The 14,033-nt window shown below is 43.0% G+C and overlaps 1 pseudogene; it reads right to left on the bottom strand.

Moving 5' to 3' along the window:
• Positions 1-3,528: 3,528 nt before the first annotated feature.
• On the bottom strand, positions 3,529-11,281 carry LOC119280253 (annotated as a pseudogene).
• Between the last annotated feature and the right edge of the window lie 2,752 nt (positions 11,282-14,033).

Below are 14,033 nucleotides of genomic sequence, written 5' to 3'. Positions count from 1 at the left end.
CGAGGGCGCGAGGAAGTGTTGTGTCGGTCTGTCCAGCGGCGGCTAGGTTAGGAGCGAACCAGACTGGAGGCTGGAGCGAATGAATTGGGATTTTTCCTGCTGTCGATCGATATGGGAGGCGCTCGTTTGGGCCGCGAGCCTGCTATAGGGCCTGCCTTGCACTTATGTTATTGGCCCATCCAAATTGAAACATTTTTCTTCCTTTTTTACATTGCCTGCTCGTGCGATGGGACAAACAAAACTAGCGTGGGCCAACCTGGACGACTCAAACTAGGTGCACACTTTCCAGCCACCTGAGGCGGCCGCCCATACCAGCCCCTATGGTGGCGTCGTCCCTTTTTGCGTGTATGATTGGATAGTGAAAAATATTCCAGTGGCGCTTTTGATTTACCCATAGAATGGTTGAATTTCTTGTTTCTATGAACTGAGTTCGCCAATAATGTGAAGGATGTCAGTCTTTTCATCCTATTATAGATTGCTTAGATTCTTGATATGTCAAAAGTAATCGCATGAAATATACAGTAAAAGCCAGTGTGATGTGTTTGGCTACAACTAGTCTGACTACACGTCCTCATATAACATATCAAGGACACGCCATCTTACCAGATTAACCATTCGACTTAAACATGAAGTGTGGGAAGAAAGAAGTATTGGGACTGCGTATCCAAGCAATTGATGCCATGGACTCCTTTGTACAACCTTGTAAGCGAAGAAGAAGTTGCAGTGTGCCTGTACAAAGAACTAGCGTAAGTTCAGTTACCTGCTTCTCGGAATTTAGTTAGCCACTTATTGCAAAATTGTTTAATTACGTTGCTTGGCTTAATTTAGTTTGCTACTGACTACATAATGGCACAGCTTGTTAATCATATTGTAGACTGCGCCTATCTATGTGTTTGATACTTACTGTTAAAAATTACCTGTTTGTCTTAACTTAAATATCTACTTGTTTGTTTAACTGCTTTGCTGCTGCAACAGCGGGTTACAATGATGTTAATAACTACTCCCTCCGTCCCATACTATAGGACATTTTTTGACACTAGCATCGTGTTAAAAAACCTCTTACATTATCGGACGGAGGGAGTACTTTTCAGCATCCAATTGAAACTCTTTAATTCCTTGTTTGTTTAACTGGTTTGCTGTTATAACTCCCAGTTGAGATGTTTTGCTAACTTCAACTTTTCTGAATCCAATCGGAACTTTAATGGCAAAACAGGTTAGCCCAAGATCAAAGAGCGAGGTCTCCATGGACGTTGCATCATCCCACATCAGTTGCACCGGCCCAATCGTGCATTATGAATTGCCAACTGCTGATGCTCTAGAGGCTAAACTAGTGGTAGAAAGAGATTTTGCTTTTGCACTTAGAGATGAAGTTGACATGTTGAGGAAGCAAACAGCACAATCACAAGCAGTACTCAAGACAACCATTAAATATTTGGTGGATTTCAAAACGAAGCAAGCTGAGACTGACTAGATTGTTAAGGTCCTAAAGGAAAAAAGGAAATTAAATTCCTACTTGGTAAATCATAGGTGAAATGTTCTTTCCATAGTTGAATAACCTTTGTGTTATCTGTTCATGTAATCAATCAAATCATTTGTTTTAGAGATCATGTAATAATTTTTTTTGTTTTTTGGTTTGTAATTTAATTTGAGCACAAGTCTGTATTAATTGATAAGACTCGGAGACATTTCATTTGGATTGCTCTGCCAGACCTACAAATATGTCAATCGGGCTGAATGTGCATTCAGCAATAGTAGCAGTATAGATGGACCATAAGTGGCACGCATCGGAAAGGGCCAAGATGCTGGCTAAAAAAAGATGCTGTTGTAGCCAAAAAAAGTACAGCGGCCTGGCTTATGTATGTTAGTTGATATTATTGATCCATATACTCTATAAGTGTTTATATGTCTGTTAGTTCTGTACATTCTTGGTTAATTGACTCGGTATTTGAATCTTGATACATCGCTTGTGTACATATCTAAATAGGAGTACACATTATGCTGCGTGTGACATTTGAGTTGGACATGAAGTGTTCGAAATATTCGAATTCACCTTAAACTGGATACTAGTTTCTGAATTTGAGTATCGGCATTTGTAAACCATATTCATATATGACAGTGGAATACATCTTTGTCGTCCTTTTGAAGATATATAAAAGCACATAGAACGATTTATAAAGATTCATATAGGAATACAAAATGGACTCGAATTTAGTTGCCAGGGTAAACGTGGATGCTTATTGTCCCAAAATTCGAAAGAAGCTGCAAAATGTCCACTCCCACGTCGGCTGCCCGAAGCCAAGTGTTTCGGAGATGGAAATTACTGTCTACCCATTATACGAATAATCCATGGGCCCGATTTCCACTGCTATAAATAGGGGTAGGTTAGTAACTTCAATTAGACGTGACACGACCGCCTCTGAGCCCATTCCGACACGGTGGGCGTCAAACATGGGCGGCAAAACACATTTGATTCAAGCTCGTCCGAAAGACCTCTGTTTCTCCCTTCATTCCCCATTGATACACGGTGGGCGGCAAAACAAACTCGACTCGGCCGAAATCGATGTAGGCAAATATTTTCAATAGGGGCAGGTTTGTAACTTCACTCAGACGAGACACGACCGCCCTACCTGTCAGCCCCGTTCATACACTGTGGGCGCCAACCATGGGCGCCAACCACCCTCTCCTCGCCTGAAATCGCTCTGGGCAAATATTGGCGAGATGCGAGATTACCGTCCTATCCCCAATCGATGAGACGTCCAAATTTTAAACGGGGGCTAAGTTCGTAACTTTCCCATATTTCAGACAGGCGCGTCCCAAAAACATGGTTCCCCGTACCTCTCCCTCCATTTTCCCATTCATACACCGTCCGCGCTAGAACACCCCATCCCCACACCAGCCTCCGTCCGCCTCCCCATCCATCGCCCCAACATCGGTGACAGACATGTCACGGACTCCTCCAAGAATGAGTAGGGCATGGGAGGCGGCAAGGCATGGTGTCCCTAGTGGGCCGGTCTGCCTACCAGGTTCTACTCTTCCTCGCCGGAGACCGCGCCTATACTTCATGAGTCTTAAACCCCGCCGCTGTTTGTAAATACGGCAGATGGAGAACGTGGCCGCCAATGCGGAATACAAAGAAAGTGAACGACAGCCGCCACCGTTGGATAGGTTTAGAGTTTGGAACGCTTTTTTGCTCTAAAAGTGTCTGAAATGTATGAAAATCCACCGTGTTTGCACGAATCTTGTCCGGTTTTATATGTAAATCCATCATGTTTGTGTGAATTTCGTCTATTTAGCTGAAAAGTGGTTTAAAATATATGTGAATAGTGTTGGATGGAGGCATCTGGCCTCGGTGCTCGCGGACTGATCCCTCTTGTCGGCAGATAGATGTCGGACCAAATTTGAGTCAGTCGTTGGAGATACTCTAACAAGGTAAATCAAACGCACCAGTTTAGCTTCCTCCAGCTACTACAACAACAATGTAATACAGAAAAGAAATACTCGTCATCTGACAACACGGCGCAAATTTTATTAAAGATACATTCCCAAGAACCATCCCCATCTCTTCAGCCGCCGGCCGGAGAACTTTATTGTAGCGATCTTCAAATCATCATGCCTCCAGAGAGAAAGGCTATGAGTAAACAACGGTGATGCCGCCACGGGGCCTAGAACACTCGGAGCCATGTCCGACTGCGGCGATGGTGGCGCAAGCACCACAGGGTCGGCTGGCACCGTCAGAGCGACGGCTGGCGGGGGAGACACTGGATCAGCCACCACATGCCACATTACTGTATCATGTTCAGCTGGCACCGCCAGAGGCAAGGCTAGCAGCAACTCTTCCACAGCCACACCTGCACGCGCGCGTAACGAACTTAGCATCTCGGCCGATGGTACAAAAGAATGTTCGTTCATGCATGCATGTAAACTAAAGTGTGTACGTTACGTACGGAGTCGTTAACGCATGCACATATGATTACCTGGCAGTGGACGTGGAGGCAATGGCGATGGCGATGGCGATAAGTTGCTGGCACGTATCCGGAGTGCACGGTAGGGACGTCGACGTCGTTCAGATCCCGCAGCGTTGACGCCCAGAGCTAGCGACGACTTGCGCACTTCTGCACCGTGGCGGAGAAGGTGATGATGACGAGGCTCTCATCCGAAGCGCACGGTATGGACTGTGACCATGGCTTGAGCTATCAGCACCATCGTTGGAGGCCATCTTTCGTTCGAGAGAAACCAGGATATCAGAAGTTGTGTTGGAATGGGGAGTAGGTGACCCGTCTACTTATACCATCCCACAGCATGTTGACACGGAACGTTTCCCTAGGTTCCGGTCATTTTTTGGGGTCTCTTTATTGTGTTAAATGATGGCCTGCAAAATATACATGGTAGTGTAGCATATTCGTGTAGGTATTGCAGTAGAAAGTGTCTCAACGTAGCACTGTCAGCGACCCCTGACATACAGGACCAACTGGGAAGCCCCTCCATCAACACCAATGCTGCCCAGCAGCCCAACAGGCTCAAACGCCCCACACTCGAGTCCAAGGGCCAGAGTGGGCCAACTGAAGCCCACAACCGAACTACTTGAGGAGAGACACAGAGGAGCCCATCGCATCCGGTGGATCATTAGCACGGCAGTGACTACCTACTCGATTCCCCTTTCCTCGACCTGGATCAAGAACCCTAGCTACAATTCTTGTAATTCCTGTGTAACAGAGATCATTGATCCACTCCAATATTCGTAGATCCAGCGTAAGTTGTATCCCCAAGTGTTACCCTAACATCTGGTATCAGAGACCCAGCCACCACTCCTCCCCGCTCCGTACTGGCGCATCTCATCGAAACCAGACGCGTTGTACTCAGAAACGATGTTCACGGGCCCTGTGGAGGTATGCATATGCATTTGATCAGGCAGAAAGTGCAGCCCACATAGTCAAGGTCCAGCTGCTGTGCATCAGTAATTGCAGGCCACGCGGGCGCAGGGCAGTAGCAGGTGTGGAGAGGGACTGCTAGATGGACATGGATTTATAGCGAAGGAAGGGGCTTCGGTTTCTCGGGGTGCCGGCCTTTGCCGCCGGGATTGGGTTGGAAGCAATTAATGTCTTCCAATCTGTCCATAGCCTGGGCGCATGTTGGTTGTGATGAGGATTTTAGGAAATTGATTGCGGTTTTCAGTTTCAGTTCGCATTCGGCATCGGAGGTTCTGGCCCGTGGTGCAGTCCGCTGCTTCGGGTGTCCCGTGGAGAGCGTACAAGGGTTTTACAAGTGGTAGGTTATATCTGCACTACGGGCCTTGTGAAGATCGGAATCCACAAGAAGATACTAGCATTTTTCTTAAATATGCAACAAACATTTTTCATATAAGTGACTAGCATTTCTATAAACATGAGATCAATATTCTAAGAATACATGATGGACCCTAAAAATGAATACATGATAGACATTTTTGAATAACTCACGGATACTTTTTAAGATATGTGATAAACATTTTTCAAATACCTAGCGTATAGTTTGCATATGTGTGATGTACATTTTTAAATAAGTCACAGATACTTTTTAAGAAATGTAACAAACATTTTTTAATACATTTTTTTAATACTTATTGATGCTGCTCGTCTTGTGACATTGTAACTTGAAATCAAATAGGACTAGGAACATATAGGAGATTTTTTTCTCCATGCATAGGAAACAAATCACATGTAACAGGAATATTATAGCTTCCACTTCTTCAATCTAAACACTTGTTGGCATTCGTCTCAGGAACGATCACATCAAACTAGATGAACACGCGCACACGGATATTTGTATTCCTTGTTTTCACTCTTTACTTCTTTTCCTTTTGTCTCACCCCCAGGTAATACGGTACAAACTCACGTATTCACCTGTTATGCATATATAGACCGAGCTGCCACCGACCTTACACAAAGCCTAAACTTACTTCTACTTGACCTCCTAGTACTGTTATGACATAAACAATATAAGCATGTATATATGCCTACATGTACTAGTACTGTAAGACCCGGACTAAAAACACGTCATAGAAGTAGAACTAACATTTTGAAAATCCCACAAATCAAAGTTTATGCTAACAACACTTTGGACATTGATACCTGCTATTGTGGAAATGCCAATTTCAGGCCTTCTTACTTCTGGCTGGGCACTTGTGACGTTGATATAACATTGCAACTCCGTTGCCCCCACAGTGCCCATTTCAGCATATCTGCTTGCGTTCGCTGATGTGTCCACAGCAGATCCGTGATCCTTGGCAACCTGCGATCGACGAATTCAACTTGCCCAAAAATTGTTCCGGGATTGGCCTAGTGGGTTGGTTTCTCACCTTCGAGGTCAGCTTGAATGTCAGCCTGGCTGAGCCGAGGTCTAGCTCCAGCCTCTCGTGGCATTGCAGCTGAGAAAAAGACATAGGATCAGGACATTATATAGAAGTGCCCTTCTCCATTTTTTTACACTTGATTAAAAAAGCACACGTACCTTGTACGGGAGCAGCACCCTCGGCCTCTGCCTCGTCACCCTCTTCTATGTGTATCGCATTCTTGCCAACATAGGTAAGGCCGAATTGGAGTTCACCATCTCGGCCACTAATGAAACTTTTATGCAGACGAAGTAAGGATTGAAGGGAGTTCATTCTTGATTATCTGCAAAATCCTAGCGAAAGGGAGAACAATATGGTCCGGAGAATGGTTTTGGTCTATGGAACCTTATCACCGGATTGTTATAGAAGCTGAGAAGTTTTCACCCAAGTTTGCATCAAGAGGTTCAAACAAGTAATGGCCATATATACTTATCGTCCTAAGAACATGCAAAATGGCCGATGGAGTGTTGACATCGTCCTTAGAACAAGCTATGCGGAAGTTATTTTTCGGAACACAAGCTTTGCCGAAAAACAGGGGGGCATGTGTTGACACCAGATTTTCGCATGGTCAAAAACATAATTAAGAAGGCTTCAAATGGAAAAGTGTTCAAAGTGAGAAAGTTCTGTAGCCGTCCGATCTAAGCTCTAAGGCCCAAGTTGTGTTTGAAGTACTGAGATTTTGCATTCAGAACACTATTCGGCTGATTATGCCCCCAAGATAACCTCATATGGGAAACGTTTCTACATGGATTGTCTTCGCCTCGTTAAAACGATCGATTTTGATATAAGAAACGTCTAAATCGGAGTACGTATGCAAAAGTTATAGCCAAAACGGTGTGCTGCATAAGTCTGCCCTGGAAGTTCCGGGCAAAACTTCCGGGGAGGGTTCCGGTGTAAACAGAAACTTTGTACGCGGTGCGTCCCGAAAACTGGAATTTCAACATTATTTGCAGTTTTGCGGGGACGATTTCGACATCAAGATGACCTCAGATTAAAAAGTGATCAACTAAAGAAGTTTTCTCCATTGCATGATCTACAACTTTGCTTTTTGGACCATCGCGATCCGAAGCCATATGAGACCTGCAGGAGCTGTACAAGTGGGCTACTCGATGTAATTTTAGCCCGGAAGTTCCGGGCTAACCGGAAGTTCCGGCCCTCGTTGTCCGAGTTAGGTTATGTTTTGATGTTTTGGACGTGATTTGAGTCCTTTTCTTATACGGAAAGTCTAGCCGCCTCATATATATGTAAGAGGTGACGGCCGATTGAACAACACACAATCGAACAAATCAATCTTCTACTTTTTTGTGTTCATCTACTTTTTATTCCTCTCCCTTGTATCTTCTTCCTCGTTCTTCGTTCGTTCTTCGTGAAGGAGGGCAGCGATCCACGAGGCCCTAGGGGCGATCAGGTCGACCTAGGGCAACCCATAGCCGCCGCGCGTCCAGACGGGGTCCCTCCCGGGCGTGTAGGGTTTCGGGTCTACAAAAGCGCCCGCCGGATTGTCTTGCGTACCGCGCTTCCGGCGGGTCTCCTTCGACGTGAGCTGCGGTGCATCACCCCCGGCGTCGAGGGTACACGGTGACGTGTTTGTGTGCGAACACATCCCCCAAAGGCGCACCCGAGGAAGAGGCTTTGTCATCACGCTGACCAAGGACTTCACTGCCATCGGCTGCCTTCGTCGCCATTGGTTCCCTTTCTTTCAGGTCATGTAGAGTTCTGACTTTATTTCTTTTCCTTAGTTTAGGAAATTTATCTAGCGACTGAAGCAGAATAATCTCTTAAGGCGTGAAAGCAGAGCACATGGTATGGTGCACATGATGGCCGAGAGGGAGGAACAGAAATGCATTTGTGCTTATAGCTATGTAGTGAAAACTAGACATAATGTTACTCCCTAGCGTTTTCAAAACTAGAATTAAACGATCGGCACATACTTCGCTTGTTTTCCCCTGGCGAACACACATGTATTTAGCTAGTAACAGATGAAACCTCAGTTTCTGTTGTCTTAAGGTCTTGAAGGACGTTTCTTTTGAGCTTATTTAGATGAAATGACAGTTTGATACTTGAATTAATCGTGAGATTTACAATTCTTATGTTACCTTAGGATAAGATGGCCTTTGCAGTTATTTCCTTCCACCGATATACAAAGGAAAAAGAAACACAAAACAATAATCATAGCAACAAGAGGCACGGTTCACATGCCGGATTTGAAGGAAAGGAGTCCAGAAAGTCAGAAACCAATAAACCAAACCAGTGTTAAATTCGACACACTGACATCACTAATTCAAAGTTGAACCAAACTGTAGGTTGCATAAGAATAACTTCCATCATTATGCAGGTTAAGTAGGCATCAGCTAATTAGTATAACCATGACTCTACTAGCCTACATAAATCTTAAACCCCACATCACCAAAAGAACACCCGCCGTAAGGGAGATCGGGAAAGTAGCAATATGGCATAACAATCAGTCAATTGCCATTATTCACATGGATGATATGGACTTCCATGGTACTCCCCTCGTTGCTCAACGGCTCAAGGAGGCAGATATCACCTATGTTCAAAGAGTTGTCCTTGACAAATGTACTCCATCCCCTTTCAATCTGATAATCATTGCGTGAACTGCTGAAGCAGGCATTCCATTTTTTCTCGCCTAGCTGGAAGCAGATGACTTTCCCATCTCAAAAATGTTCCTCCCCGTACATGATTGGGACAGTCTGTTACAGATTAAAACCAAAGAGGTAGTAGGTTAGAAGTAAAATAATATTGCATGTAATTGTAAACTAAGGTATGGCCAGTTATGAATACTATTACAGCATAGAAAATAGTGTCGTGTGTTTGTCCATAAAGAGAAGCAAGTCAACAGACTTGAATGTGCATGGTCGAAGCAACAAATAAATATGGAGGGAGCTACTCACCAGGGAGAATGCTGGATGAACATTGGCCTTGCCAATCAAATCAAACAAAGATGGTTATGCCACTTCTGCGTGAACGGATAGACTGGACCATGTCTTTCACCTGCTGCTCCTGAGCAGAGGTTAGCTTGGTCTTATCCGTGGTAATATAACCATCCTTCTCCTGCTACTTCTGAGATGAGGTTGGATTTCTTCTAACAACACGCCTGAAACCAAGTGCATTCCGGACATGATCATGTGACGAGAAAGAGCCATCTCCTTGTCCTGTGTGTGTAAATAGAAACTGATAAATACAGGTATAAAAGATAGATGTTTGTTAAAAGGGGGAGAATATGTTATGTGCTATTTTTATACCAGCTGGTGACTTGGAGGAGGAGGAATGATTCAGGGGAGGCTGCATTAGGATGGCCTGCTGCTGATGATGAAACTGAGCAGGCGGTGGCATTAGCATGAGCGGATGAGAACAGTCCACGGGACCATCAGAAGGATGTCGGCTCACAGTTTCAGCACCATTTGTGTGCCTTTCGAGTGCACGAGGCGGGAGCAGATTGACAACAGATGAACCCTTCTCACGCCCAAGTTCATCCAAGATTATGACACTGAACCGGGAGTTCCCATTGTATCTGAATAATATTATTCTGTCACATATCTCTAGACTAAACTTCTGTACGAAGCTCCCCCATCCCGCTGCAAGCACAAGCTGCTCTTCTTGGTTCTTGATAACTTGAATTTTGTATTGACATTTATTCTTTGTTTCAAGTTCAATCTCTCCTGGGATCTCTCCCTTGAAACGCTGAACAAATTCATTTCGGATGATCTGCGGAAGCACGTTTCAAGAGATTATATTGTTTGAAAGAACAGTCTGTAAACAAGATAAAAAATGAAACAGCAACCAAACCACTCGGAATGTTTGGGTGAACTAACATACTTGAATGTGCTATTATGCAGGCTTAAATTTAGTCATCAAATTAACTGGAAGAGGTTCCATGATGATGCAATAACTACACATGGTACACATAATTTAAAAGTAGAAGAACGAAGAAAAACACAGCTGGGCTCATGAGAAACAACAAAATCGTATGACCTAACGGAGTGGTACTGTTTTGAATATGAATATTAGCATCTTATCTTGGAAATCACCCATCATGCGCATCAAAAAATATTTCTTTTCATCATCCAAGTTCATATAGTGATGTTCATCCCAGATTTCACATTTTCACAAAGTGCGTTCACTTTTCTAGCAGACCTGCAGTGCAAAATCCATTTGAAGTGAGATTTGGTCTTGCCCTATGAAATGGTATCGTACATAATAATTGAAGACTAGCTAAAAACTTCACCCGATTTCGTTGTGTCTTCCTTGGACTTGTGGTGGAAAAGGATCAACAAGAACAGATGATGCTTTCTCACGGCCAAGCTTATCAAAAATTATAATACTAATAAGAGAGTCTCCATTGTATCTGAATAGTAAGGAATCACCCAACTGTAGATGGAAGTTCTCGACGAATTGGGGCCAACCCGCTGTAAGAACATGCTTTTCTTGGTACTTGGCAACCTTAATTGTGTAACTGTCCCTGTTTCGAGTTTCTAGGTTGATCTCACCCGGGATCTCGCCTTTCAGGCATCGCACATACTCTTTTGGGATTATCTGCACACAAAAAATTAAAATTATATCTGCTGACACGATAAAGTTCCTGAACAAGGTCCAAACACGCTTCAAGGAAACATGTTGAATGCTTAGGAAAGTAGCTAGTGCCTAAACGCATAAGAAACAAAACATGCATTCCGTAGTGGGACTAAATCTAAGAATAGATATTAGTTACCATCTGTTGTTGAAAATCACCCATCATAAGCATCAGGAAATGTTTATTTTCATCCTCCGAATTTCTGTAGTTGTATTCATCGCGCCGTGTGCATCTTCCACAAGACGAAGACATGGTCTTAGCCTGGCCACCTGCAGCACAAAAAAGTGGAATGTGAAGACATGAAGAGAGTTCATATACGCCATGATGGATCAAGAGAGGAAGAGAGCAGAGCAGCGCACCAACCAATCGACGGAGGATTACTGGCCAGGATCTCACTGAAAAATGTAGACTTGGTCTCTCTCTCTCTCTCTCTCTCTCTCTCTCTCTCATTGTTTGAAAATGAATACATAGCTGTTGTATTTATAGCCTTATTACTAAAAATATAGCCGTTGAAATATATTAATTGTCCAACGGCTATATTATACCAACGGCCATGGGACTATTAGTTGTCCAACGGCTATATTATACCAACGGCGGCGGGAATATTAGTTTTCCAACGACTATATTCCAATAATAATTGTCCAACGGCTATACTCCAATGGATTTTTTATGACTAATATAAATGCGTACGATTCAATGCACGTCCATATTTGGTAGTAGAATCTATTTTTAGAGATATTTGGTAAAATATTAATTGTATGTTGATATTAGGTAAGATTAATTGCACGTTGGTATTAGGTAAGATATTAATTGCAGGATAATTATATGATTATCACTGATAGTAATATTTGGTATAATATTTATTGCAAGTTAAACATGTTGAGCTCTCGTCACTGAAGCAATTTTGACCGTCAGATTGACACGAATTGATGGTCGAGATTAACTGGATCTGCCTCTTTAAATTTTTTTATGTCTTTACTATTGACTATAGATTATACTTTGATAATAATTAATATCCAACGGTTATTCCAATGCCTGTTTTTAAATGATTATAGTTTCCACAGTATTTTCCAATAATTATATTGTCAAAGTTTTCATAGCTACATTTGAGCTCGAGAAACAAACACACAAATGTTTGTGTACGCGTGAACATGAAACACAGGGACTCGACGACTGTCTCCAGAATCTCATGAGCCTTCGATCAATGGCACAACTAACGCCCGAGGTGAAGAACTCACGTGGTAATGCAATTGTACATGCGTGCACTCAACTAAATCGCACTTGAACCAAATACAGCAGCGACGTCAGCCTTTGCAAGGTGACCAGCTAGCTGGCGAACCACATTTTTGTTGGACAGCCCAGCTCGCCGGCGACCTCCCCCCAACAGATTAAACCCTGACACACGCTAGTTCATTAATCCACGGACAGCCAGAGACGCACGTCACATGCAACCGATTTGCGTAGCCACGGCCGAATACTTCACGCTAGATTATTAATCTGCCATCGTCGGTCACGCTAGTTTATAATCCGCCGCGGCCAGCAACTCAGAATACATATAGGCATGATCTCCGGTGCGCGAAACCTGAAAAAAAATGAATCCAACAATAAGATAATGTATAAAAGCTTAATAAGATTGTCAGAGCAGTCACACCTCAAAATAAATCTCAAAGAGGTAGGGCAAACGGCATCAGAACGACCTGAGATTGTTGATCGAGTGTTCCACATAAAGCTCAAGGAATTCATGCGAGACATAAAGGAAAGAGAATACTTAGGGAGAACACAAGCATGTAATAGCCTGCTAAATTATAATAAACTGTTATTTACTATTCCTCGCAATTTAACTTACACCTACTATTTTAGTTGCGGTTATCTACACAATGAAGAACATGTCATCTTCTCGGACTCCACTGACTTAACAAAGATAGTAAGAAAGGAAAGGGCAGGAATAACTAAATTTAAGAAGTGTATGGAAACAAACAAGCACTATGAAGAGGCCAGATAATTAACGGATGCAGAGTTCCAGGCAAAATGGGTATGGAAAAGGGGGGAAAAGGGGAAGAGGAACAAAGGGCAGATCTGTTGGAAGGATTTACTATGCCCATCTAGCAAGTGGCCAGAAATACTACATGAGATTGCTACTTAACGTTGTCAAAGGATGCACATCTTTTGAAGACATAAGAAAGGTAAATGGAGTTGTCTATAAATCATACAAGGCGGCGTGTGAAGCATTAGGATTTCTTGATGACGACAAAGACTGCACTAAGTGTATCAAAAAGGCATCAAATCAGGCAACTGGAAACCAGCTACGACAACTTTTCACAACCACCTTATGTGACTGCAAGTTTACAGATCCAACAAAGATGTGGGAATCATGTTGGGATGTTTTATGTGAAGACATGGAATGCAAACAGATAAAAATCTTGAACTATCCTACACTACGTCTAACAGATAGACAGAAGAAAGACGACAGCTTGATAGAAATTGAAAAGCTTATGAGACAGGCTAGATAGACACTCAAGGAATACCCTGGAATCGAACTGCCAAACTCCTCAAGACTAAAAGAAATTGGAAACATGCTACTCAATGAAGAGCTGAACTACAACAAAGAAGAGCTAAAAGTTGAACACCTAGGTATATCTTTGTGTAATCTAAACAGCGAACAACTTCGCGCATTTGGATACATAATAGAATCAGTCGACAAGGATTTGAGAAAACATTTTTTATAGATGGATATCGCGGTACAGGGAAGACTATTGAAAGCAATCACAACAAAATTACGTTCAGAAGGAAAGATAGTACAAGCAGTGACATCATGTGGTATTGCAGCGCTACTTCTACAAAGAGGTAGAAAAGCACACTCAAGGTTCCATATATCTTCAATGCTTACAGAAGAGTGAACATGTGACATCAAAAAAGGTTCACACTTGCCCGAACTAATAAAACAAACACCACTAATTCTGTGGGATGAGACTCCAAAGGCAAACAAAATATGTTTTGAGGCTCTAGACAAATCCCTAAGAGATATACTAAGGAATAAAAATGATAACAATAATGAGAGAGACCCTTCGGCAGCAT

Source organism: Triticum dicoccoides, chromosome 3B (assembly GCF_002162155.2).
Source record: "Triticum dicoccoides isolate Atlit2015 ecotype Zavitan chromosome 3B, WEW_v2.0, whole genome shotgun sequence".
NCBI lineage: Eukaryota > Viridiplantae > Streptophyta > Magnoliopsida > Poales > Poaceae > Triticum > Triticum dicoccoides.
Note: the sequence above shows the minus strand (reverse complement) of the source record. Positions and strands in the feature narration are given on the sequence as shown.